Genomic DNA, 27550 nt, shown 5'->3' on the forward strand with positions numbered 1-27550 from the left:
GTCCCATCACTTCATGGGAAATAGGTGGGGAAACAGTGGAAACAGTGTCAGACTTTATTTTGGGAGGCTCCAAAATCACTGCAGATGGTGATTGCAGCCATGAAATTTAAACATGCTTACTCCTTGGAAGGAAGTTATGGCCAACCTAGACAGCATATTAAAAAGCAGAGACATTTCTTTATCCACAAAGGTCTGTCTAGTCAAGACTATGTTTTTTCCAGTGGTCATGTATGGATGTGAGAGTTGGACTATAAAGAAAGCTAAGCACTCAGAACTGATACTTTTGAACTGTGGTGTTGGAGAAGACTCTTGAGAGTCCCTTGGACTGCAAGGAGATCCAACCAGTCCATCCTAAAGGAGATCAGTCCTGGGTGTTCATTGGAAGGACTGATGTTGAAGCTGAAACTCCAATACTTTGGCCACCTGATGTGAAGAGCTGACTCATTGGAAAAGACCCTGATGCTGGGAAAGATTGAGGGCAGGAGGAGAAGGGAATGACCGAGGATGAGATGGTTGGATGGCATCACTGACTCAATGGACATTGGTTTGGGTATATTCCAGCAGTTGGTGATGGACAGGGAGGCCTGGCATGCTGCGATTCATGGGATCGCAGAGGTTCCGACACGACTGAGCGACTGAACTGGACAGAACAGTCACCATCTGCAGTGATTTTGGAGCCTGCAAAAATAAAGTCTGCCACTATTTCCACTGTTTCTCCATCTATATGCCATGAAGTTGATGGGACCAGATGCCATGACCTTTGTTTTCTGAATGCTGAGATTTAAGCCAACTTTTTCACTCTCCTCTTTGAATTTCATTAAGAGACTCTTTAGTTCTTTATTTTCTGCCATGAGGGTGGTGTCATCTGCATATCTGAGGTTATTGATATTTCTCTGGGAAATCTTGATTCTAGCTTGTGCTTCATCCAGCCCAGTTTTTCTCATGATGTACTCTGCATATAAGTTAAAGAAGCAGGGTGACAATATACAGCCTTGATGTACTCCTTTTTCCTTTTTGGAACCAGTCTGTTGTTCTATGTCCAGTTCTAACTGTTGCCTCCTGACCTGCATACTGATTTCTCAAGAGGCAAGTCAGGTGGTCTGGTATTCCCAGCTCTTTCAGAATTTTCCAGAGTTTATTGTGATCCACACAGTCAAAGGCTTTGGCATAGTCAATAAAGCAGATATAGATGTTTTCCTGAAACTCTCTTGCTTTTTCAATCATCCAACGGATATTGGCTATTTGATTTCTTGTTCCTCTGCCTTTTCTAAAATGAGCTTGAACATCTGGAAGTTCAAGGCTCACGTGTTATTGAAGCCTCCCTTGGAGAATTTTGACCATTCCTTTACTAGCGTGTGAGATGAGAGCAATTGTGCACTAGTTTGAACATTCTTTGACATTGCCTTTTTTAGGGATTGGAATGAAAACTGACCTTTTCCAATCTTGTCGCCACTGCTGAGTTTTCCAAATTTGCGGGCATATTGAGTGCAGCACTTTCACAGCATCATCTTTCAGGATTCGAAATAGCTCAACTGGAATTTTGTCAACTCCACTAGCTTTGTTTGAAGTGATGCTTCCTATGGTCCCCTTGACTTCACATTCCAGGCTGTCTGGCTCTAGGTGAGTGATCACACCATTGTGATTATTTGGGTCATGAAGATCTTTTTGGTACAGTTCTTCTATGTATTCTTGCCACCTCTTCTTTGTACCTTCTGCTTCTGTTAGGTCCATACCATTTCTGTCCTTTATTGAGCCCATCTTTCCATGAAATGTTCCCATAGATTCTAATTTTCTTGAAGAGGTCTCTAGTCTTTCCCATTCTGTTGTTTTCCTCTATTTCTTTGCACTGATCATTGAGGAATGCTTTCTTGTCTCTCCTTGCTATTCTTTGGACTCTGCATTCAAATGGGTATGTCTTTCCTTTTCTCCTTGGCTTTTTGCTTCTCTTCTTTTCACAGCTATTTTTAAGGCCTCCTCAGACAGCCATTTTGCTCTTTTGCATTTCTTTTTCTTGGGGTTGGTCTTGATCCCTGTCTCCTGATGAATGTCATGAACCTCCGTCCGTAGTTCATCAGGCGCTCTGTCTATCAGATCTAGTCCCTTAAATCTATTTCTTCCATTGTATAATCATTAGGGATTTGATTTAGGTCATACCTGAATGGTCTAGTGGTTTTCCCTACTTTCTTCAATTTAAGATTTAAGTCTGAATTTGGCAATAAAGAGTTCATGATCTGAGCCACAGTCAGATCCTCATCTTGTTTTTGCTGATTGTATCTCCATCTTTGGCTGCAGAGAATATAATCAATCTGCTTTCAGTGTTGACCATCTGGTGATGTCCATGTGTAGAGTCTTCTCTTGTGTTGTTGGAAGAGGGTGTTTGCTAAGACCAGTGTGTCTCTTGGCAAACCTCTATTAGCCTTTGCCCTGATTCATTCTGTACTCCAAGGCCAAATTTGCCTGTTACTCCAGGTTTTTCCTGACTTCCTACTTTTGCATTTCAGTACCCTATAATGGAAAGGACTCTTTTTGGGGTGTTAATTCTAGAAGGTCTTGTAGGTCTTCACAGAACCGTTTAACTTCAGCTCCTTCAGCATTACCTGTTGGGGCATAGACTTGGATTACCATGATATCAAATGATTTGCCTTGGTAATGAACAGAGTTCATTCTGCTGTTTTTGAGGTTGCATCAAAGTACTGCACTTGGGACTGTTTTGTTGACTATAATGGCTACTCCATTTCTTCTAAGGGATTCTTGCCCACAGTAGTAGAGTATCTGAGTTAAATTCACCCATTCCAGTCCATTTTAGTTTGCTGATTCCTAAAATGTTGATGTTCCAATGCTTTTCAAAGTGTGGTCTGGAGGACAATATGTATTTGAATGACCTTCAACACTTGATAAAATACAGACTTACTTTTAAAACATGAATTAGTTAATTTTTTTGCCTGTGCTGGGTCTTTGTTGCTTTGCTCGAGCTTTCTCTGGTTCCAGAGAGAAGTGTCTTCTCTTGTTGAGGAACACAGGCTCTAGGCTCATGGGCTTCAGTATTGCAGCGTGCAGGCTCGGTAGTTGTGGCTCATCGGCTATAAAGCATGCTTTCAGTAGCTGTGGCACATGGGCTTAGTTGCTTCACAGTATGTGAAATCTTCATGGCCCAGAGATTGAACCTGTGTCCCCTGTATTGGCAGGCAGATTCTTATCCCCTGCACCTCCAGGAAAGCCCAAGACAGACTTACTTAATTGGAATCTTTGGTGGTGGGATTAGAAACATAAATTTTGATAAACAGCCCAGGTGACTCTGATGCACTTAAAGTTGGAGAATATCTTCTCTAGAACAGTAGAAATGTATTCTGCTTCAACACACCTGAGGAATAAACCCTCTTCCCTTAGTTACAACGATTTGGAAAAGCAGTTACAGGGGTGGCAGCTGCAGTCTCCTAGACCAGGATCATCCGGAGGATGGCCTGTGGATCAATAGTGCGGCCATCCCTGGGAGCTTGTTAGAAATGCAGAACTCCAAACTTGACCCCATATCTATGTTATGGGATAAATTGACTTTGATAATTCATATGCTGAAGTTCTAATCTCAGAACCTCAACATATAATTATGTTTGAAAATAAGCAACTTAAAGAAGTAATTAAGTCTAGTTCTCTGGGTCTGCAGACATCTTTGGACCAACATTTAGCAGCTGTTAGTAGAGACTTGACAGGAAACTATCCCCTTCATAAGTTATAGATCAAGGAAAAAAGATATTTACTGAATAGTCTCTGTTTGGCTTATATCAGTAATCATTAATAAGTGAAGGTCATTTAGTACTTCATAAGTGTGTTTGAACTTGACTCGATTTTTCTGGCTCACAGCAGTCCTCCAAGTTTAGTTAACACTTTGCTGTACACATTCCTTTGAACAGTCCATAAGCTGCTCCTGCCTGCTGGGTTGGCATACATTTCCCTAGAAGCACACTTATGAACATGTAACCATCAGTGGGGAAAAAATTAAATCAGAGTAATGGAAAGACTGCCAGATTGGCATGTGTATCTTAAAATACCTTTACAAATGTGTTCATTGCTGAAAAACAGCTTTGTTCAAACCTAAATCCAGCCTGATTTTTTTTTTTTTTTTTTGGTTACTATACAGTTAGGCTCTAAGTCAGCTTTGAATCTTATGATAATGAGACCCCCTACAGTCTTGGCTCATACCTTCAAATTAGAGATTGATCTATAATTAATAAGGCTTATAATGCCAGTACCTGAGACAAAAGAGATGGTCAGGCAGCTGGGAAAGGAGAGAAGAGAGGTGTACTAAATATCAAGCTGGCTTCTGGTGGCAGAAGCAGGTGTCTGTCGGTAGTCCATCTACTGGTTTGAGCTCTTCTGATGGGGAGAGCAGCTCACTGTCCTCCAAGGTCTTAGGAGAGGACATGGGTGCTGCAGCTAGCTTCCATCCATAGCAAAACATTCCTGCTCAAAGAAACCCTGGCTGGCCCTCGCATGAGTTTTCCAATGTTACATTAAACTGCCTTTGAATTCTGGGGGAAAAAAAAAACAAACCTCACCAGGCCAAGGAGTTATATGTTTTTTTTCCAGCTATTTTTGGAGCCTTGGAACCTCCCTATGCTGTAGTTTCTACTGCCTCAAAATTCCCAGTGATTGGAAGAGAGGAGTGCTTGCTGATTAATTAAAATCCAATTTTCTTTTCTCTCCTAATTGCAGCAGTAGAGGGGGAAAAAAGGAAGACTTATTATTCCAAAAATGAAAATGATCCCTCAACTGTTTGGGCTTATTATGAGCTCCATGTTGCAGTTTGTTTTAAATTGAATCAATAGAGTAAACATGGAAATGAGCTCTTTGAAATCACATCTTTTGAAACTATTTAAATGAGAGCCTGCATCATTTTGTTTAAAATGCTTTAGACTCTGCCTGGATAGACTTCTTGATAAAGATAAAGGGTAAGGGAGGGCTTAGGTTTTGCAGGTAGTCTGACCGTCCTGTGAGTCTGCCCATATGTGGCTTTATGACATGATTTGGGGCACTGTTTAGGACTCTGCAGTGGATCAACCCTCATTAGCACAAAGATGATCTGAACTCCCACCTGCTAACACACAGAACTCAAAACATAATTTCCATTCACTTTGAATTTGTAGACTCTCTGTGGTCCTGCAGAGTTGGGGTGGCTGAACTTACAGGGGAGCATCTGCAGGTCTGGGACGGTTGTGTCCCCTGATTCGGTGCTCAGTGTGTGTGGGGGGTAGGGCGGGCATCCACATGGAGGGTGTTGGCCCAGCACCTTGAGAAGGGGGCTGGTTCCCCCAGTAATTGCCTGATTCACTGGTTCCCATGGGAAGGGAGAGGTGATGTTAACCTCCTCACTTGCCACATAGTCTTCATGTAATCTGCACAGTTTTAGAGCCTCTAGTTGGATGGTGGCTACTGGCAGGTGGGGGAAAAGGGAGGCAAAGTCAGTGAGGGACACCTGGGGAGTTTAAAATTTGCACTGTGTAACTGTCCTATATAAATGAGCAAAATGCAGTACAACGCTAAGTATAAAAATGTAGGGTACAAAATTGTGTGTGTATATTTTTATTTAGAAAAACTTTATAGTATCTATTTATATTATATACTTATGAAGAAGGCGATGGCAGCCCACTCCAGTACTCTTGGTCTCAAGGAGTTGGATACAACTCAGCAACTTCCCTTTCAGTTTTCACTTTCATGCATTGGAGAAGGAAATGGCAACCCACTCCAGTGTTCTTGCCTGGAGAATCCCAGGGACAGGGGGGCCTGATGGGCTGCCGTCTATGGGGTCACACAGAGTCGGACACAACTGAAGTGACTTAGCAGTAGCAGAATTATATTATATATTTATATATGTATTTATACACACGCCAATTACATATATAAATATGTACATAATTATATATTCCTATTTTAAAAGTTTTTAAATATTTTTGCTATTGTTCAGTCACTAAGTCATGTTCAACTCTTTGCAACCCCATGGACTACAGCATGTCAGGCTTCTCTATCCTTCTCTATCTCGTGGAGTTTGCACAAATTCATGTTCTTTGAGTTGGTGATGCCATCCAACCATCTCATTCTCTGGCATCCTCTTCTCCTTTTGCCTTCAATCTTTCCCATCATCAGGGTCTTTTCCAATGAGCTGACTTTTGTATCACATGGCCAAAGTATTGGAGCTTCAGCTTCAGCATCAGTCTTTGCAATGAATATTCAAGGTTGAGTTCCTTTAGGATTGACTGTTTTGATCTCCTTGCAGAGTGTTCTGTAGCACCACAATTCAAAAGTGTCAGTTCTTCAGCGCTCAGCTTTCTTTATAGTCCAACTCTCACATCCATACATGACTAGTGGAAAAACCATAGCTTTGAAAATAAAAACCTTTGTTGGCAAAGTGATATCTCTGCTTTTTAATATGCTATCTAGGTTTGACATAGCTTTTCTTCCACAGAGCAAGTGTCTTTTATTTTGGCTGTAGTCACCGTCTGCAGTGATTTTGGAGTCCAAGAAAAGAAAATTTGTCGCTGCTTCCACTTTTTCCTCTTTGATTTGCAGTAGAGTGATGGGACCAGACCATGATCTTAGTTTTCTGAATGTTGAGTTTTAAGCTTTTTCACTCTCCTCTTTCATCCCCATCAAAAGGCTCCTTAGTTCCTCTTTACTTTTGACCATTAGAGTAGTATTATCTGCATATCTGAGGTTATTGATATTTCTCCTGGCAATCTTGATTTCAGCTTGGGATTCACCCAGCCTGGCATTTTGCACGATGTACTCTGCATGTAAGTTAAATATGCAAGGTGACAATATACAGCCTTGATGTACTCCTTTCCCAATTTGGAACCAGTCCATTGTTCTTTGTCTGGTTCTAACTGTTGCTTCTTGACTCATATACAAGCTTCTTATGAAACAGGTAAGGTGGTCTGGTATTCCCATCTCTTTAAGAATTTTCCACAGTTTGTTGTGATCTGCACAGTCAAAGCATAGTCAATGAAGCAGAAGTAGATGTTTTTCTGGAATTCACTTGCTTTCTCTATGATGCAATGAATGTTGGTAATTTCATCTCTGGTTCCTCTGCCTCTTTGAAACACAGCTTGTACAACTAAAAAGTTCTTGATTCATGTAATGCTGACTCCTAGCTTGAAGGATTTTGAACATAACTTTACCAGCATGCAGAATGAGCGCAATCATACGGTAGTTTGAACATACTTTGGCAATGCACTTCTTTGTGATTGGAATGAAAACTGACCTTTTCCAGTCCTGTGGCCACTGCTGAGTTTTTTAACTTTGCTAGCATAATTTACAGCATCATCTTTAGGCCTTGAAATAGCCCAGCTAGAATTTCATCACCTCTACTAGCTTTGTTCACAGTGATGCTTCCTAAGGCCCATCCTTGACTTCACACTCCAGGATGTCTGGCTCTAGGTGAGTGACCACACCATCGTGGTTATCTGGGTCATTAAGACCTTTTTTGTATAGTTCTTCTGTGTATTCTTGCCACCTCTTCTTAATCTCTTCTGCTTCTGTTAGGTCCTTACCGTTTCTGTCCTTTATTGTGCCCATTCTTGCATGAAATGTTTCCTTGATATCTCCAATTTTCTTGAAGAGATCTCTAGTCTTTCCACTCTGTTGGTTTCCTCTATCTTTTTGCATTGTTCATTGAAGAATGCCTTCTTATCTCTCCTTGCTATTCTCTGAAACTCTACATTCAGATGGGTATATCTTTCCCTTTCTCTTCACCTTTCCCTTCTCTTCTTTTCTCATCTGTTTGTAAGGCCCCTTAGACAACCACTTTGACTTCTTGCATTTGTTTTTCTTGGAGGTAATGTTGGTCATTGCCTCCTGAACAATGTCACGAACCTTCATCCAAAATCCAGGCACTCTATCTACCAGATCTAATCCCTTTAATTGATTCATCATCTCCACTGTATAATTATAAGGGATTTGATTTTTAATATATGTATTTATTATATGTATGAGTATCACATATAGTATCTGTATATGTTCATATATAATATATGCCATAAATGCATAGGCATATTTACATTTTTATATATAACCTGTATGAATATGTATATGAATGTATATTTACATTTTTAAAATGTTTCTCACATATATAGTAGTGAGCATGTGTATATAGATAGATAGGGTATAGAAGATACACCAAAATATCAAGTGGATAAAGTGACTTGATCTGGAGAATGGGAATTTTGATTATTTTTTTCATGTCTTTCTGTATTTCCTAAATATTCTACAATAAAGTATTGCTTTTACAGTCATAGAAAATTCACTAAAAAAGAAAACAGAGGATCCTTCCTACATGTCCTGTGTATCCCCAGGACAATTCTTTTCCTGCTGTGCTAAGTTAGGGCTCTTAGTTCCCAGGTCACTAGTCCCTTTCTTCATCTCATTTTGTGGGACCAAGGAGCACAGTTTCTAGGCTACTATTGTAGCCATGTGTTCCCAGAAACAAACTCACTCAGAAGGACAATGCAGATAGTGGAGTTCAGTTTATTACACTAGCAGGCCCAAGGCAGAGTCTCCTCTTAGCCAAGGACTCTATCCAGTTTTTGTGAAAACCTTATATATCCTAAGTGTATGTGCCCAAACCCACCTCCCAAATTCCCTGAAACTAGTCTGAACAAAGGAAAAGAAAGATACAATCAAAGTTAACCCGTGATTCATATGCCTTAAGCCTAGATAGTTAACAGTGGACAATTATCAATAGGTCTGTGGTCACACCCCAATAACCATAATAGAATGCATGATTCTATTCAGTTACATAGATAATTAGGGTATTCTTTTAGGCGACAGAGAGTCTAGGTATGAGCCCTGGGGCTCTTCCTTCCAGGAGTCTGGTTTTCCAGTTGGTATGTCGTTTCCATAGATACTGGGCATATAGCTCAAAGTCCACAGTCCGGTCCAAGATGGAGTCCTGCTTTCAAGATGGAGCCTGTTCTGTCTGTTTCCTCCTTCACTATGAGGGGTTGGAAGACCCTGTCCTCCTACCCCCTACCCCATTGCATGCATAAGCTCACTCATCTGATATGAATGCAGAGAATCCCCAGGGTCCCTGAAATGTTCCTGGCCTTTGTACTCAGTGATGCTGATCTGATTGATCAAAAAATGTTTTCCCTTCCCTCAGTCTTACCTGGCAGACAAGGGGGAAATGAAGCTTTTTCTAATATACACATGCGAAGCTCAAGTTCTAGACTGATATTTTCGTGTGCTTGGGGACTGGGAGGGCTGTTCAAACCCAGAGGGCAGGCTTCAATCCCGCAGAGATTCTGAATCTGTGAGTCTGACTGGGGCCTGGGCTTCTACGCTGCTCACAAGCCCCCAGGTGATGCCCCCCCTGCTGGACTACCCTTCTGCAAACATGTACCATGGCAGCACCTACAACTAAAAGGCTGAGGTCCAGGGACTCCTGCCATCTCAGGCCTTGAGACTTGAGCTGAATTGTACCAGCAGCTTGCAGTCGGCAGACTGTAGGACTTGGCCTTCAGAGCGGTGTGAGCCAATTCCTATAATAAATCTCCTCTTATATATCTCTCTATATCTGTTCTGTTTCTCTGGAGAACTCTGACTAATACACTATCTATTTCCAGAACTTTTTCATCACCTCAAGTAGAAGGTCTATAACCATTAAGCTGTAATTGCTCAGCCTCCCTTCCCCAGCCCTTGGCCACCTTTAGTCTACTTTCTATCTCTGAATTGGCTTATCTTAGGTAACTTGTATGAGTACAGTCATGTAATATTTTCCCTTTTCTGTCTGTATTGCTTGACTTAGCATAATGTTTTCAAAGACTCTGATGCTGGGAGGGATTGGGGGCAGGAGGAGAAGGGAACAACAGAGGATAAGATGGCTGGATGGCATCACCAACTCGATGGACATGAGTTTGAGTGAACTCTGGGAGTTGGTGATGGACAGAGAGGCCTGGTGTGCTGCGATTCATGGGGTCACAAAGAGTTGGACACGACTGAGTGACTGAACTGAACTGAACTGAATGTTTTCAAGGTTCATCCATGTGGAAGCTTGTATCTGAATGTCATTCATTATAAAGGCTGGATACCCTTCCATTGTATATATAGACCTCATTTTGTTTATCTGTCCATTTATTGATGGACACTTGGGTTGTTTCTACCTTTTGACTATTATGGATAGCCTGCTATGAACACTGGTATATAAGTATCTGTTAGAGTCCCAGTTTTCCATTCTCTTGGAAATTACTGCATTACATGGTAATTCTGTTTAACTTAAGGAAGTGCTAAAATGTTTTCTGCAATGGCTATACTTTTAGTTTCTGTGGGCCCTTTTAAAGTCAAAAATTTTTATAATATCTTACCTCTACACATATTACAAAAAAATAATTTATTCTGTTAGCTTCAGTATGCAGTGATGTCTGCCCTCTTACTCATGAGATGGAGCATTGTCATGTTGTGAATGTACTGCCAAAGCTTCTTTCTCCAGACCTGTGCAAGTGAGGGGCTTGGAGCTTCAGTTCCACTGGCTTCACGATAAATCCATCTCTGTGTATTTCCATCCAAGAGCAACTACTTTTCATTTGCTAAAAATCACTGAAGTTCTGATCTTACAAATAAAATAAAGGGAAAAATGAAAGAATTATTTTTGGTGCTTGGGGACTAGCATCTTGATTGGGCCTTAGGATTTCAGACCATCTCCCTGTCATATTTGGGTTAACATCATCCCTTAACCGGCTGCTCCTAAGTACCACCTCAGATCCAACCAGGAGGGGCTCCCGCTCCAAGCCATGAGCTTAGGAGGGCCTCACTCCTTCAGTGTTCTTGAGACAAAGGCTTTTTTCTAGATTATTCTTCAAGAACCCAGGGCCCTAAAATCTCTTTCCAAACAGCCATTATTTGCTTTCAGGCAGTTTGTTTCGCAGTGGGCTGGTATAGAGGCATCCCAAGCAGTGAGAGTGTGCTTAGTCACTCAGTCATGTCTGACTCTTTGTGACCCTATGGGCTCTGTCTATGGGGATTCTCCAGGCAAGAATACTGGAATGGGTTGCTATGTCTTCTTCCAGGGGATCTTCCCAACCCAGGGATCTAACCCTGGTCTCTGGCATTTCAGGCAGATTCTTTAACATCTGAGCCACCAGGTAAACCCATGAATACTGGAGTGGGTAGCCTGTCCCTTCTCAAACAGAATTCCCAACCTAGGAATTGAACCAGGGTCTCTTGCACTGAAGGCAGATTCTTTACCAGAAAGGCACCACCAAGCTCCTTCCCCAGGAACTATACTCAGCATCTCAGCATCAAGCTGCCATAGCTTTGAACTGAGTCTGTGAGCACCTGTGCTTTATCTCAATTTATTTTTTGCATACACCAGCAAGATATGTTCTAAGGTAATTGCTTCTTCACTTCATACTATTTTGACTTGTGAAAGGTTTCACTGGAAACTCTACTTTCAGATAATGGGACAACTTATCCAGTCATCCCTCAGTATATGCAGGATATTGTTTCCAGGACCTCCCTCAGATACCAAAGTCTCCAGATGCTCAAGTCCCTTATGTAAAAAATGGGGTAGTATTTGCATATTGTGTAGGCTTATCCTCCCATGTACTTTCAATCATCTCTAGATCACTTATAATACCTAATAACACATAAATACTATTTAAATAGTTCCTGGCAGGCGGCACATTCAAGGTTTGCTTTTGGGAACTTTCTGGAATATTCTTTTTCCTGGTAATTTTCATTTGAGGTTGCTTGAATCCATGGATGTGGAACCAATGGATATTGAGGGCCAACTATACCTATTTCTAGACAAATGGCAGGCAAAACAGAATGGTTTCTTTGATTGGCTTAAGCCAATTATGATTTGTCCTCTGGCAGCTGGGCACTTTGCTGCCTGAAAAAAAAAAAAAATCAGGTTACTCTCACCAAAAAAGAAGAGAGAATTTGCTTTAGGCTGGGAAGCCATAGCAACCGTTAGAGAGAAGAGTTACTTTCCTTAGAATTGTAAAGGAGGATTAGCAATTAGGAAGGAGAGAAGGAAAGAGGATTTGTCACAGGATTGAAAAGGCAGCCACAGCTGAACTTGTAATAAGCAGATTGTTAGAAGAGATTGTTCAGATGAAGTTCTGTGGGCCCCCATTGTAAATAGTGAGTGATTAATGACAGTGCCTTCCCTTAAATTTATGACTTGTATTTGTTACATAGCTCATCACTAATACATAATGTCTGATGAATTAATATTGCTATTCTCCATCTATATTTTCATGATGTCATTTCACCAAAATTAGCTGTAGCCAAGAGAAAAATCAACCCTAAGCCCTTCATTGCTCATGAAGTAATATGACTTTATCAGCTCATCTTAGAATAGCTGAAAAGGAATCTGGAGTCACCAATTTAAAATCCTGATGGAGCACTGAACTTTTGACATTCCAAGAAGGAGAGGCAGCTGGGTTTGACTTCTTCTTGCCTTATCCCAGTGAGGAGCATGGATGAATTGTAGGAAAAGGCACAGATGCCATCAAGGTGCCATCTGAAGGCTGCTCACATGCTGTCTGACCCCAAGGTATTTCTTATGCTGACCTCACTTGCCTGCCACTCAATGTTTACATCCGATTGGTGGCAGGTTTATGGTGTCCTTTTCTATGCAAAGAATAATGCATCTATATGGACCATAAATATTTTGACCTATAGATACTACATATATAACAACTGGCCTGGAGGTCAGAATGATATCTCAGTAACTACATTTCTACAGTGTCCTGCTAAGTGGGATTTTGAGTTAGGAAGGGGTTTAGATCAATGACAGATGTGCTCTCTACTTTTGGAAGTGACCTGTGGGAGGAGATCGCAATATAGATCTGCTTCTCTAAGGCAGAAGGCTCACATTTGCAGCATGGCCTTGTTCCGAGAGCAAGCATCCCCCATTGAGACAGGAAGGAGCAGCTGGCAGTTTCCTTAAGACCTCAGCCCTGAAAGTGGCATGGGGTCACTTTTGCTTTGTGCTGTTTGTCAGCAGAGAGCCTGGATTCAAGGGACAATGGGCAGGGACATAGACTCCCCCTCTTGATGGGAAGAATATGCAAGAATTTGGAGGCTGCATTTCAAGACTACCACATTAGCTTGAATGTCATTTCCTCAGAGAAGTCTTGCAGGCCGTCTCCTCTTAAGTAGACTTGTCTACTCCTCAAATCACTGTCTATCATGATACCATTTTGATCTTCATCATAGCACCATTACCTGGGCTTTCTCTGTGAATGCATTTGCTAAATTGCATAATTTTAATCTCACTTCCTGCCTAGTATAGGATTTCCAGGAAAGCAGTAACATTAGGGATCATGTTCACAGCTCTATCCCTGTGTAGCATAGCAGGGGCTCCATACAAAGTTGGTGAACCATAAACACTGGGTGAACGGATGAAATTTTTATCACCTAACTCTTCCAACAGCACAAAACAGAGATATGCCTAACACTCCCCATTCAATATTTGGTCCCTCAGCCTTCTTTTATAATCTAGAGCTCTATTAATATGACCACTTTGGGACCTAAGAATCCTTCTAATTATCACAGATGTATCCTAAGAAACAATTAGTCAAAGCTGCCTAGAATCTTTGTAGATACGGCTGATCCTGGCCGTGTGGAAATGTACCAAATTCCCTGTCACAGAAATTCTTAGCTCTGATGGAAAAATTTGGATTAGAAAATGGCTGAGGAAGAGATATTCATGAGAAGGCCGCTTTCAGAAGCACAGAGAAGAAAATTCTCTGTGTATTTTGTTACCATCCATGGTTATAGAGTTATTGGGTAGTGAACAGTAACGTTGCAGTGTAATCCTAAGAAAATGGGCTGAGTGACTTACTGCCTGTTGGTTCAGAGACTGCAAATCTGTTTTCCAAAGTGCAGCTGGGAAAAAAGTACAGAAATAATGTGCAGCTTTTTACCTGCTCCCAAGTCCTTTATTGGGTCCCAGGAGGGGAAAGCTGAGAGGGAGGAGGAATAGAGAGGCTTACACGCTAGTTTCTGTGTATGCTGCAGGCTGGTGAGCTGCAAGATGGGTATTTACCAGCATTCAATTTGCATCTTAAGTTAGTGATGTGTCTCCATTAAAGGGGCTTCCCAGGTGGCACTAGCAGTTAAAAACCTGCCTGCCAATGCAGGAGATATAAGAGACATGGGTTTGATCCCTGGGTTGGGAAGATCCCCTAGAGGAAGGTGTGGCAACCGAGTATTCTTGCCTAGAGAATCCTATGGACAGAGGAGCATGGTGGGCTACAGTCTATAGGGTTGCACAGAGTTGGACACGGCTGAAGAGACTTAGCGCACTTTCCATTAATGAGAGCAGATCTCACCATGATGGTGTATCTCTCTTTCCTCTTGGAAGAAAGATAAAGTCAATTAAAATCATTGCATGTTGGAGGGGAAGCAGTTCACACAGGGTTGTTTTTTTTTTTTTAGTAGCACAGTGGTGTTGTTTCCCTTTGTTACCAAGAAAGCAATTAGCAGGTTTCTAACAGCGCAAAGGTGGGTGACAAGTATAACAGGCTTTTAGGAAGGTGGCTGCTGTCAGGCCTTAAAGCAGAGTAAGAGGTTGAAGGATTTAAATATAAAATAAAATCCACCAAATTCTATGCCACTGGTGTCTTCTATGAATTTTCACACCTCCTCCAGTCTCAGGACTTACATTGTCTGGTTGAAAGCTTTAAAGAATGATACTTTCCAGTGTATCTCAAGGAATAAAAATTTTCAAGTCATTTTCGAAAAGTGAGGAGTGCATTTGTCCACTTTGATTGCCTTAAGATTCCAGATGGGAGTTTGAGTGGTTATTTCTACATGTTATATATGTATTTATTATTGTTATTTTTTATTCCATTTACACATTATAATAAATACATATATTTTCCCCATTTTTGTTCATAAAAGGAACAAGTTTGGCTTCAACAGAGAATGAAAAGAAATACTTTGTTGGAAGTTGTTGACATTTTCCTCAAGAAGTCCCATAAGACTGAAGAAAGTCCTGATCAAAGGCCACTAATCTTGTGGCCAAGATTAGTGAGAAAAATAGGAAAGGACCCTAGGTCTGTGGATACATTTAAAACTGAGAAGAAAAAGTACTCAGCATAGAAAACTAATATGATCCAAACAGAATTCTTCATTTTTCCTTTAATCCTAAAACTAATTATTTTTTTTCTCAGCTTCCATACTGCTGCTACTGCTAAGTCACTTTAGTCGTGTCTGACTCTGTGTGACCCCATAGACAGCAGCCCACCAGGCTCCCCCATCCCTGGGATTCTCCAAGCAAGAACACTGGAGTGGGTTGCCATTTCCTTCTCCAATGCATGAAAGGGAAAAGTGAAAGTGAAGTCACTCAGTTGTGTCCAACTCTTAGCGACCCCATGGACTGCAGCCTACCAGGCTCCTCCGCCCAAGGGATTTTCCAGGCAAGAGAACTGGAGTGGGGTGCCATCACCTTCTCCTAACCTTCTCCAAAAATGTCACCATTCTCTGGTGTACCAGGCTGGAATATTCTGCTTATGATTCTTTCTATCTCCTTGTCTTTTATGTTGTATTTCCTTAAGATTAAACTTTTGGATGTGTCATTTCTCTTTTTTTCCTCATATCCATCGTCTTCTGTTGTTATTTATCATTGTATTTCCAGTTTGGAATGAATTTTTGGTCTAATTACAGATATACTGACCTTATATATCACATTCAGGGTGCAATTTTCATCAGATGGGTATGAACACGGGGTTGGAATTCAGAGCAAATCTCAGGGTTCTCAGAGAGATTCAAATCTGAAAACCACTCAGAAAGACTCAGTGGTGGGTTTCAAGACACTTAAGTGAATGGAGATGGTCCACGAAATGTTAGGTTCAAGAATATTCTTGAGGCTAACGGGAGTAAGAAACGAGTCAGAGGAGGCAGTTTCAGAAAGGCAGGAAAGAACATGGTATACTCAGCCCCTCAAAAGCCAAGGAGACCCACGCTTCAAGGAGTGAACAAGCCATCATTTCCAGTATTGTAAAGCACTTGAAAAAGCTAAATGAGAGGAGGCAGTTGAGTTCAACATTCCAGAGGGGACTTTCCAGATTGAACAGAGTCTCCGGACACTTAACTGGAGCAGAAGCAGAGGATGACTTGGGGTGAAGGAGTCTAAATGGTAGTAAAAGTCTTCAAAATGGGCCTGAGGCTTCTCAAGTTCTGCCCACATGTGCCGTTGTCCTGGTCAGGGTCCACCCACTCCCCTCGCTAAACAGAGCTCAAGGAAAGAGTGTGAGTGGAGGTGGGTCACCGTGCAATGTGACACCCCAACAGAAGGGGGCGCTGGGGCGCAGGGAAGGGAGAAGATGAGAAAGCTCTGCAAGGATGTGCGCCCACCGAGCTGAGGCCGTCTGCCCCTCAGGGCCAGAACGTGGACTCAATTTTAGGCTAGTTCCCCAATTCTTCTGCCAGTTTCTTCCAAAACCCAACTTTTCTGAAGCTCTTGCTTTGATGCTGCTGGAGAAGCATCTGGCTAGAATATCCTCTACTTCCCTGAGGGTCTCATAGACCCTTCCCCAAATCTTTGACGGTTTCAGCTCCCCAAGCCCCTGGTACAGGCTCACCTCTCTCTGCACCTCTTTTTTTTGATCCCATTCCTGTCATTGAATATAGGTCTGTGGGGACAAAAGCCAGGATGTCATTCAGACATGTGTGGATTTCTCATGTAAGACAGCCCCCCATCAACACACACACACACACACACACACACACACACACACACACACACACACACAGAACCAATAAAGCTTGTAGGTGAATGCTCCTCTCATGCCCCTCCACCAGGAAAATGTCCCTGGCAGGATGGAGCCCATGCACTTGGTAACATGCCCTTGGAACTGGCCTTCTCTCCTCCATCTTACTCTGGAAGAATCTGAATGAGAGAAGGGAATGGGGAAATCTAAAGTGGAGAGAACTATAAATGAATATCTCCAGGTGTTATAGTCAACCCAGTATCTTTGGATGAATACTTGAATGGGAGAAAGGAAGGGCGATAAAGTGAGAGACAGCTGTATGTTGATAGTTTCAACCATTACCTAGCCACAGAAGTCTTCTTTTTTTCTCCTTAGCTTGACTATGATAGGCCATAAATTCCCTGGGATTAGGCATATACTGCCTATATTTTATCCCCTTCTATTGCCTCCTAGGATGCTTCACATATGGCCAGCACTGCAGTATTTATACTTTGGGTAAATCTGTGACTCTGAAAGGTTTTTAAATTTGACTTCTCAGAAATATAGGACTTCTCAGTTTCAAATAGCTACTAGAGCAATGAATAGTGAGTACCCCTCTCCTAGTTGGAAAGCTGTGATGCATAGGGCAGGGTTCATTAGGTAATCAACAGCCTCAAGAACAGCAAGGAACAGCCAATGGCCTGTGTGAGGGAAATCGTCTGCCTGCCTCTGGGCTTAAACGTTGCTCTCTTCAGCACCTTGCACGGGGAGGTCAGTGTCACACATCAGGGTCTGTGCTGTGGGCTTGCTTTTCATTTTCCAGCTCCTTCAGGAGGTCTACTGATTTTAGTAGCCCTGGATTCTCATCTCAGCCTAACCTTCCTACTTCACTGGAGTAAAACCCTTGACTTTACCTTCCTTCACATCCTTTCATTGGTAAATATGCCTAGTATGATCAATTCTTGTTGTTTATGCTGTAAATCAATTCTTTCCTCCTGTCCTCATCAGAAAACTCCTGGTTCATTTAGTATGTAAGACATGCCGAGACACACAAGTGTGCACACACACACACACACGCACACACACACACATGCAATTCTCAATACCCTCTATTTGTGTGTGTGTGTTCATCAGTCATGTCCGACTCTCTGCAACTCTATGAACTGTAGCCTGCCAGGCTCTCCTGTCCATGGGATTTTCCCAGGCAAGAAGACTGGAATGGGTTGCTACTTCCTTTTGCAGGGGACCTTTCCAACCCAGGGATCAAACCCATGTCTCCTATGTCTCCTGCATTAGCCAGTAAATTCTTTACTGCTGAGCCGCCTGGGAAGCCACTCAACCAAGTTTGTCTTGCCCGGCACACAGCAAGCCAAGTGCTCAGATGCTGAGGTTGGCAGCAGAGAAAAGGTTTATTCAGTGCAGTCAAGTGAAGAGATGGGAGGACGGGTCTCAAATCCCCCTCCCCGAAGGGTTGGGATGACGGGTTGGGATGCTTATGGGCGAAGAGTGGAAAGGATGGTCAGAGATGCAGGGAAGGTGTTTGGAGGCACAGAAAGGCGAGGTGATGGGTGCTCTGCATGGGGGCAACTGAGCTTCCTGCTTCTTTGTAGGATGTCTGTTCAAAACAAGGCTGTATTAGCACGATCCAAGGGTGGAGTTTTGAGCCCACTGATGTCAGAAGGTCACCCATCAGACAGTCAGACATGCTCAGCTGAAGGGTCAGTGACCAATTTGAACTAGATGACTAGCTGACTCCAAGTTCCTTAAAAACAAATTGGGCAAACATCTTAATGTTCATATATCAGAGGTGCTATTTATAGGGGCAATGAAGGGGTCTTGTGATTTATTGTCTAGGCTACATGACCTGGGAATAGCAGTTTTGCAAGAACAAAGGCAGGTTACAATTTTCTACTTATTAGACAAGCAGGTTATAGTTGAATGGATCTGACTAATGGCAGTCCTGGATTTTACCTATCTAATTTAAACTGTGTTATTGTCCACCATTGCATAGATTGGGTAAAGTGAACAGTTTTCTACTATATTATTACTAGGTCAGACTGAACACCTTCAGTTATTTTCATTTTGTTTTTATTTTCAGGGATTAACGTCATTGGGGTGGACATTGAGCGATGATTTATTCCAACATGTTTCCATTCAGATGGCAAGTAAAGGGCTCATACTTACTTAGACAATATTCATTTTTAATAGCAAGGAAATATTTCATAATTTTGTTACTATGAAGCACATTTTTCAAAGATGTTTCCAACGAACTTAAACTCTGAATAGACTTGAAAGGAAGTTCTATAGAAAGGGGTTCTTTCATACTGTATTTTTGATAGAACAGAAAAAATAGCCCCAGATAAAGACTCTACAGGCTGCTCTTGGAAACAGGATGGGAGGAAGGAAAGGGAGCCCTTTTCCTTGAGTCTGCTAAAATGAAGGGGCGGATTAGGACCAAATGGACATTTTAATTCCTAAGAGAGGGTGCTGGCACTTCCCAGTGCACTATCTGGGAGCTTGCATCAAATTCTGATGTTAAGGAAAAGTTGTTTTGACTCTTGTTCTCTTGGTTCTGTTACCAACAAATTCCCTGGTGCAAAGTAATAAACCCCTTTTCTACCTCTTGCCCAAATTTTCCCATTAGGAAGGGGATCTTGTTTCCAGCAGGACTTTTGGTATCTTATTGGGAAACCGTTTCTAGTAAGATGATACTCAACCTCACTAATAGGAATTATTTTTGCAAAATATCTTTCCCTTGAAAATCCCTTGTGTTCCCAAAGAATGTTCTCAGGTAATATATATAACCCTGGCAATGATCTCTCCATCATCATAAACAAACATTGATAATCCATCTTTGGGGCATGCATATGTAATTCTTTGTCAGGCTCCTCGGAGTAGGCTATATCAGGCGTCAGGCTGTCAAGTCAGGTGAAGGGAGGGATAAGCAAGTGCTGGGATTGTCCATCATGGCCACTGAGAGAGACTTTCTCCTGGATGATATTATCAACAGGTGCTGGAATTGGAGAAAAATTAAAAACCTTTAAAAATTGTGTTCTTTTATGGTTCTGGGAATGGTATCTTCCATACAGACACCCAACAATATCCCAGGGAATGACAGAGTGAGAGCAGAGAATGAATAAATTGCATAGGGGATGCTATTGTTAGGAACTTCTTAGTGTCAAGGCTGTATATTGTCACCCTGCTTATTTAACATCTAAGCATAGTACATCATGAGAAACGCTAGGCTGGATGAACCACAGCTGGAATCAAGGTTGCTGAGAGAAATATCAATAACCTCAGATACGCTGATGACATCACCCTTATGGTAGAAAGCGAAGAAGAACTAAAGAGCCTCTTGATAAAAGTGAAGGAGGAGAGTGAAAAAGTTGGCTTAAAACTCGACATTCAGAAAACTAAGATCATGGCATCTGGTCCCATCACGTCATGGCAAATATATGGGGAAACAAAGGAAACAGTGATAGACTTTATTTTCTTGGGCTCCAAAATCACTGTAGATGGTGACTACAGCCATGAAATTCAAAGATGCTTGCTTCTTGGAAGAAAAGCTATGACCAACCTAGATGGCATATTAAAAAGCAGAGACATTACTTTGCCAACAAAGGTCTGTCTAGTCAAAGCTGTGGTTTTTCCAGTAGTCATGAATGGATGTGAGAGTTGGACTATAAACAAAGCTGAGCCCTGAAGAATTGATGTTTTTGAAGTGTGGTGTTGGAGAAGACTCTTGAGTCCCTTGGACTGCAAGGAGATCCAACCAGTTCCTCCTAAAGGAAATCAGTCCTGAATAGTCATTGGAAGGACTGATGCTGAAGCTGAAACTCCAATACTTTGACTACGTGATGTGAAGAACTGACTCATTGGAAAACACCCTGATGCTGAGAAAGACTGAAGGCAGGAGGAGAAGGGGATGGCAGAGGATGAGATAGTTGGATGGCATCACCAACTCAATGGACATGAGTTTGAGTAAATTCCGGGAGTTGGTGATGGACAGGGAGGCCTGGTGTGCTACAGTCCGTGGGGTCACAAAGAGTCGAACATGAATGAGTGACTGAACTGAACTCAGTGTAAAACAATTAACAGAGACCTCAATTAAATAGAATCAGGAGACCAGAAGGGGGAACTTTGACGTCCTGTGACAATAGCAGAGCCCAACCAGAAGAAAGACTCCTTCTCTCCTGGCAAGAACTCAGCCAGTGAGAAGCCATGGACCTTGTGTTCTGTATCCTCACCTTCCTTTTTCTCTCTATGAAAGAGTGCTCCTTCTCTTGCCATGGAGGGACTTGTACTGTGACTGGCTGTCATTTCAGACCCTAATTTGCAATTCTCTGCTGAACCCGTCTCCACCAGGGAAATATCTGGCTGTCTATTTGTTTCAGGTCAACATCAATCAAGACTTTCTTGGCTCGAAGTGATAGAAACCGAACTGATTTTAGTGTTAAATAATCAGAAGACAGAATTCCAGGCTGTGTCTGGAGTTTACACATCTGCATCTTAGGTTTTTTAAGAATGTGATGCCTTTCTTATTCTGAAAATTAAAGGTTTGTTTGTTTGGTATTCTCCTTTTAATCCTTGAAATGATGCTGCTGTGCCCCTTGTAACTACAAGGCTGACTGAGGCACGGTAGCTAAGCTCAAAGACTCTTCTTCTTCAGCTTTCACTTGACTTTATTAGTCTTCCTCTTCTTTACTCTTTGTGATCCCAGATGGCACAGTGGTAAAGAACCCTCCTGACAATGCAGGAGATGTATGAAACACAGGTTCGATCCCTGGGTAGGGAAGATTCCCTGGAGTAGGAAATGGCAACTCACTCCAGTGTTCTTCCCTGGAAAATTCCATGAACAAAGGAGCTTGGCATGGTGCAGTCCATTGTGTTGCAGAGTTGGATACAGCTGAGGAACTGAGCACACGCTAAACAGGTACCAGAGTGAGCTCTTAGCCTTTTGGACACGTAAGCCCAATTTCTGCACCACTGAGAAAGTGCTTGTTCCTGGTACATTGCACTTTTATGGAGTGGGGGACCCTTTAAACATGACCAGAAGCCACCTTTGTGGAAGAAATGGAGCCTTAGTCTCAGAGCATTTTCCTGGGGTTGGATTTGAGGTGCGTGTCCTGCAACACGTGCTAGACTAGGCTAGTAGTTGCTTGATTCACTGAAAACAAAATCACAAAAAGCAAGAGGTCATAACAGATGATTCATACGTGCCTTAAACATTTTTATTTTAACGTAAAACATATAAATTGACATTCATTTGCCAATCTTTGATGTAAAGCTGTTTTCTCTTAATTGGCACTATATGTGGTCTCTCTTAATAAATTACACCCTTAATGCATCCCCTAAGGTTTGCAACTCCAGTTTCTTTACATTGGAGCAAGAAATAAAGTGACTTGCAAAGAAATCTGATTGAAAAATCTTTCTCAATTGCTATAATTTCCCCTCAAGTCCTTCACAGTTCTCTCAGCCACAGTAATCCGATGGTTTGCATGAACTTTTACAGGTTCGTGTTCATCAAGCAATTCTGAAGAATTTGATTTTTTTTTTCACTGACTCATCTCTCTCCTTGTACACTCATATTTCATAGGTTGTATATATTTAATTTACAGAAGCTTCATTTGCTTACATAATAATGATAACAATGATAACTCCAACATGTTTGGGAATAAATCCAAGTGATTCTTGGTAAGCAGTGCCAAGTTATCAAGTTGGAATTCACTAGAGAGAAGCCTTTGAGTGAGGGCTCACAGATGCTCAGGGCTGTGTGGTGGGTCCTGGGCTCTGCCCTGCCCTGGACTCTTCAGTCTACTTGGACGTCACCTACAGCTTTGGCATCTTCTCTGTCTCGTGTGGTGTCTTTAGCTAAGGAGAGTCTGGAAGTGGAAGTGCCAGGGTGCTGCACATCATGAAAGAAATTCATGAGGATGGAAGTTGACGGAGAAGCATGCCACGTTTTCATGCTTCGGTGAGATTTTCCTCAGTCACTAGGGGCCCACGGAGCTCACCTGCTCACTAATAGCCTCTTAATTAACTCCTTCCCCTTCCGGCTTCCCTTACTCATCCCTCATGGGTCTCCTTCGCTTCACCTCCCAAATAAACAACTGGGACCCACATTCTTGACTCTACGTCCTCTTTGGAGAGAATCAAACCTACAACAAGCAGGGCTCAGGATGCTGCATGGGGAGGACACAGAGGCACTGTCAGGTGAGTGCATTCAACGGAAGCCATGCAAAAAGCAGCCACGCAGCTGGGAAATCTGACTTGGTCTCTCCCTCCTCAGACTGTGAAGTAATGTCTGCCCTTGTTTTCTGCACATGATGCTTCTTCCAATCAGCTTTGACTTCCCTGTTAGCCTGATGAGGACTTGTCTTGGGGGATCTGTTACAAGTTTCTGGCTGGAACAACAGTGGGATGGGATTTATCTCAGTCCCCTGACCCCTGGTCTTGTCTCTTTACTTCTTCATTTGCCTTGAACTTTACAAACTGGCCATCCTGGGCTTTTAGCATCATGTGTGTCCTGGTTTCAGTTTTCCATCCTGATTCTTCGGTGTGCCTCCCATAGACCTCAGTTTACCTGTGGTTCTTCTGGACTCCTGACTACAGGAATTCACCACTTAGCCGAGACCTAGTCTTGGACTTCTGTCCTGAAACTCCCCGGCCCGCCTCCAGCTCTGTTCTCCTCATTTTCCCTCTTACCTCTACTCCGGTCCTGGCCTCATGCCCCTCTCTCACCTGTGGACTCTGGCCGGTCTTTCTAATGCATGTACTGGTAAGTATTTTCCTGTAAAACTTACCTTCCCACCACTTAATGCCATCTAAATGTTTTTCGTCAAAGATACACAATATTGAGTTAATGCTCTTTCAGCAACAGAACAAAACTATTTTACTCTGTCTCTCCCATTCTTAAGAACAAGTGTTTGGATTGTAAAGTGATTGAACCACACTCTATTCTCTCTTATTAATGGAAAATTGGTCATAAATTGCCGAGGCGTGACTAGCTCATTTTCCCAACACAGCTGCAAATGCTTTATACAGGGCTCACTTTCGATTTCTCAGAATGAAAGGAGAAAACTGTAGAATTGACACTTCTTTGAATGGTTCCCAGTGTTGATCCCTACAGAGACAAGGGATTAAAGGTAGCGCCATCTTTAGTCAAGGCTGTTTCCTAGGAGTGTCTGACTTTATGTTCCCATGGAGTGTTGGAATCAGCTGCAAACTTTGAGATGACAGGGATTAAACATTTTCTTTAAAAAAAAATTATTCTAAAAACTGATCTAAAAAAGCATACATGCACGTGTGCCTTGGAAGTGCTCTGTATTTAATGCACAATAGTTCATAATAATACTTTACTATAATTTTTGAAGGCACATTAGATCTTACAAAGCATCTTTACTCATAAATTGTCTATTTTAATCCTCGACCATCCTGGTGAAATATATCAGTGTTGCCTTTTTGTCCTTGAAGAAGATGTTCTGATAGATTTATCTATATGCCCAAGGACACAATCCATTAAAAAAGACACTTGAGCGCCTATGTTCTGACACCACACCTGGCATCTCAGTGGATATTCCTCTTTGGTCTCCCTGAAGTTTTGCTTTCTTTTGGGACCAGCCCACCCTTCGGGAAACTATTTCTTTTTCAATTTCAAGTGCACATCGTAGAATGGCTGCCAAACACTGGCCCCCGCTGCTGTCTCTTGCACAGGGTTTAGAGTATGTGCAATCGAAACAGTCCTAGGAAGCAAGAACCAAGGAACAGCATCTTAAAAAGCAGAGACATCACTTTTCTGACAAAGGTCCATATAGTCAAAGCTATGGTTTGTCCAGTAGTCATGTATGGATGTGAGAGTTGGACCATAAAGGAGGCTGAGCACCAAAGAATTGATGCCTTTGAATTGTGGTGTTGGAGAAGACTCTTGAGAGTCCCTTGGACTGCAAGGAGATCAAAGAGTCAATCCTAAAGGAAATCAACTCTGAATATTTATTGGAAGGACTGATGCTGAAGCTGAAGCTCCAATACTTTGGCCGCCTGATGTGAAGAGCCAACTCATTGGAAAAGACCCTGATGCTGGGAACGATTGAAGGTAGGAGGAGAAGAGGGTGTCAGAGGATGAGATGGTTGGATGGCATTACTGACTCAATGGACATGAGTTGAGCAAACTCTGGGAGAGAGTGAAGGACAGGGAAGCCTGGCATGCTGCAGTTCATGGGGTCGCAAAGAGTCACAGGCAACTGAGCAACAAAAACGAAGAACCAAGGGAGGGAGATTCCTCTCTCCCCGGTGGTAAACGTCAAGGCTGTTTGCTGTCATTGGGAAAGACAGTCCAGTTCATGAGGACAGAGCTGACATCAGGAGGGGAAGGGAGATGAGAGGAGAGATGGGGAGTCCCGTGGTCTGAAGCGAGAGGTGTGAGCCGGTGTGGCCAGACCACCCCGGTCCGTCATAGCTTTCTGATAGGGTCAGCACACGGTCGACTCCTTCCCCCAGGCCCGTGCACTTGGGGTTTGTCCGTTGCATTCAAAAGACACAGCTTTGTTTTCTGGGGCATTATTACTCATTTGAACCTCACAAGGACACCAGGGGTTAGACATCAGTTAATACAATTTCTGTTTTGGAAATTTACTGAGATTCTGTTCATCTGAGACTCATCTACAAGACACACAAATCAGTAGGTGACCAAGTTGAAATTAGAAATCCCCTGTTTTCAATACCAACTGCAATAATTTTCTTCCTTTCCACACAATTTATCTACTGCCAGAGATCAGAAAAAAGTAAGATAAAACAGAATCCTCATATTTGATTAAGTGTAATTTTTTCATTTTTCCTGAAATAAAAAGCTCTATGTCCATGGGATCACAAAGAGTCAGACATGACTGATTGAACAACACCAAATGTCCTATTAACTGTGATGTCCCCACTCTGAGATTAAGAAATAGGTCTTCTTCCAGTTCACTCCATCCCCAATACATTGCTATTTAGTTTAATCACTGAGTATCTGTCTCACATAAGGACCCATATTGGTGATGGAGATTTTAATACATGTAGAAGATTGCACCCTTGAACTTAAACATTCTTTGGCTTTTTAAAAACTGCACTGATGTTTTTGTTACTTTTGGCGTCCGTGACCTGTATGAGGCCGATTCTCCTGGCTGCAGGGGGTGTTGGCTATAATTGGCTCCCAGACACCTCCTTCTTCTGAGAGAATTGCTTTCCGATTCCAGGAGCTGCACCACTTAGAAATGTCTGAAGGTTATGCTCTTCTCTTTTTTAATTTTCAATTTTAATATTTTTATCGCAGTATAGTTGATTTACAATGTGTTAATTTCTGCATTTTTGTACAGCAAAATGATTCAGTTATTTATTTCTTCTTTTCCATTATGGTTTACATTTATGTTATTTATATTCTGTTTTGTATTTTTTCCATATGGCTTATCATAGGATATTAAATCTAGTTCTTTGGGCTATGCAGTGGAGCCTTGCTGTCTGTCCATCCTGTATAGAAAAGCTTACATCTGCTAACCTCCTTCCCACTACATCTCTCACTTAAGCCGCTTTCTGTTGGCAAGCACCAGTCTGTTCTCCATGTTTGTGACTCTGTTTCATGGATAGATTTGTCTCTTGAGGCAGCTTTCAGCCAGTGACAGACTGATCTGGGTGCCACATACGTGTCAGAACTCCCCCTGGGGTCAAGCTGAGAGCAGGCTTCACAGAAAACCCTTCTATCCTTGCCTTCTTCCCCTGGCCTCGCCTGCATCTCTTCCTTCTTGACCAGGTCCCCCTGAGCACTCTCTCTCTTACCAAGAATCCCCATCTCACTCTCCGCTTCTGGGGACTCTGGCCTCAGGCATCATCTTCTCTCTCTTAGTCACAGCTTCATTTCCTTAGCTCATGAGTCCTTTCTACTCACCTCTGCACCCAATAATCACATACTTGCTAACTATGTGGGTAAATGGAGGAGAATGAGCAGCCTGGCAGCTTTAGGTTTTGGCTAAACCTCATTGGAAAAGACCCTGATGCTGGGGAAGACTGAAGGCAAAAAGAGAAGGGGATGGCAGAGGATGAGATGGTTAGAAAACATCACCGGTTTGATGGACATGAATTTGAGCAAACTCCAGGAGACAGTGAGGACAGAGGAGCCTGGCGTGCAGCAGTCCATGGGGTTGCAAAGAGCTGGACGTGACTCAGGGACCAAACACACACGCACACACACTCCACCGTGCCTGTTGCATAAGGCTGGTTAAGCTAATAGGTCTGAAGAGTGATGGTTGTCCTGCATTTCCTAAAATAACAGAGCAGAAACTGTGCTAATTTTAGATAAGGACACAAAATGCCTGGGGATGTAAAGATGTGATTTTCTTTTTTTTTTTTTCCTTACAAGATCAAATTATATGAAAAAGCATGCGGGAAGCACAGGAGAGTTAAGTATGTCATGATTTTTGCTTTAACTGAAGTCAGGGCAAGGCTGGGGACCTGCTGTCCCCTCTTCAGAGTGGTGTGCCTGGCTCTGGGGTCCTAAGGCTGCAGCCCAGCACAGTGTGTGTGGTGGGGGGTCTCGCATCCACAGCCGCTGTGTGTTGAACAGGGAGTAAGTGCTGGAGTCTGTGCTCCAAGGAACAAGGCAAAAAATAAACCGGAAAACCAAGACCATAGTTGGTAGTTTAACACAGAGGCAACAGTCACCATGTTCGTAGTGAGGACAGAGGCAGTCATGAGATGGTAAGGGAGAAGCCATTGCCATGGGAAGGAGCTGTCTGTGCCAGAAGAGATGCTTGCTGACATCTTTTATGTATTCCAGGAAAAGATTGGTTGTCAGACTTGGCCAGAGGGAATGGTCTGTACTGAGCACATACATT

This window comes from Capra hircus, chromosome 13 (genome assembly GCF_001704415.2).
Source record: "Capra hircus breed San Clemente chromosome 13, ASM170441v1, whole genome shotgun sequence".
Taxonomy (NCBI): Eukaryota; Metazoa; Chordata; class Mammalia; order Artiodactyla; family Bovidae; genus Capra; species Capra hircus.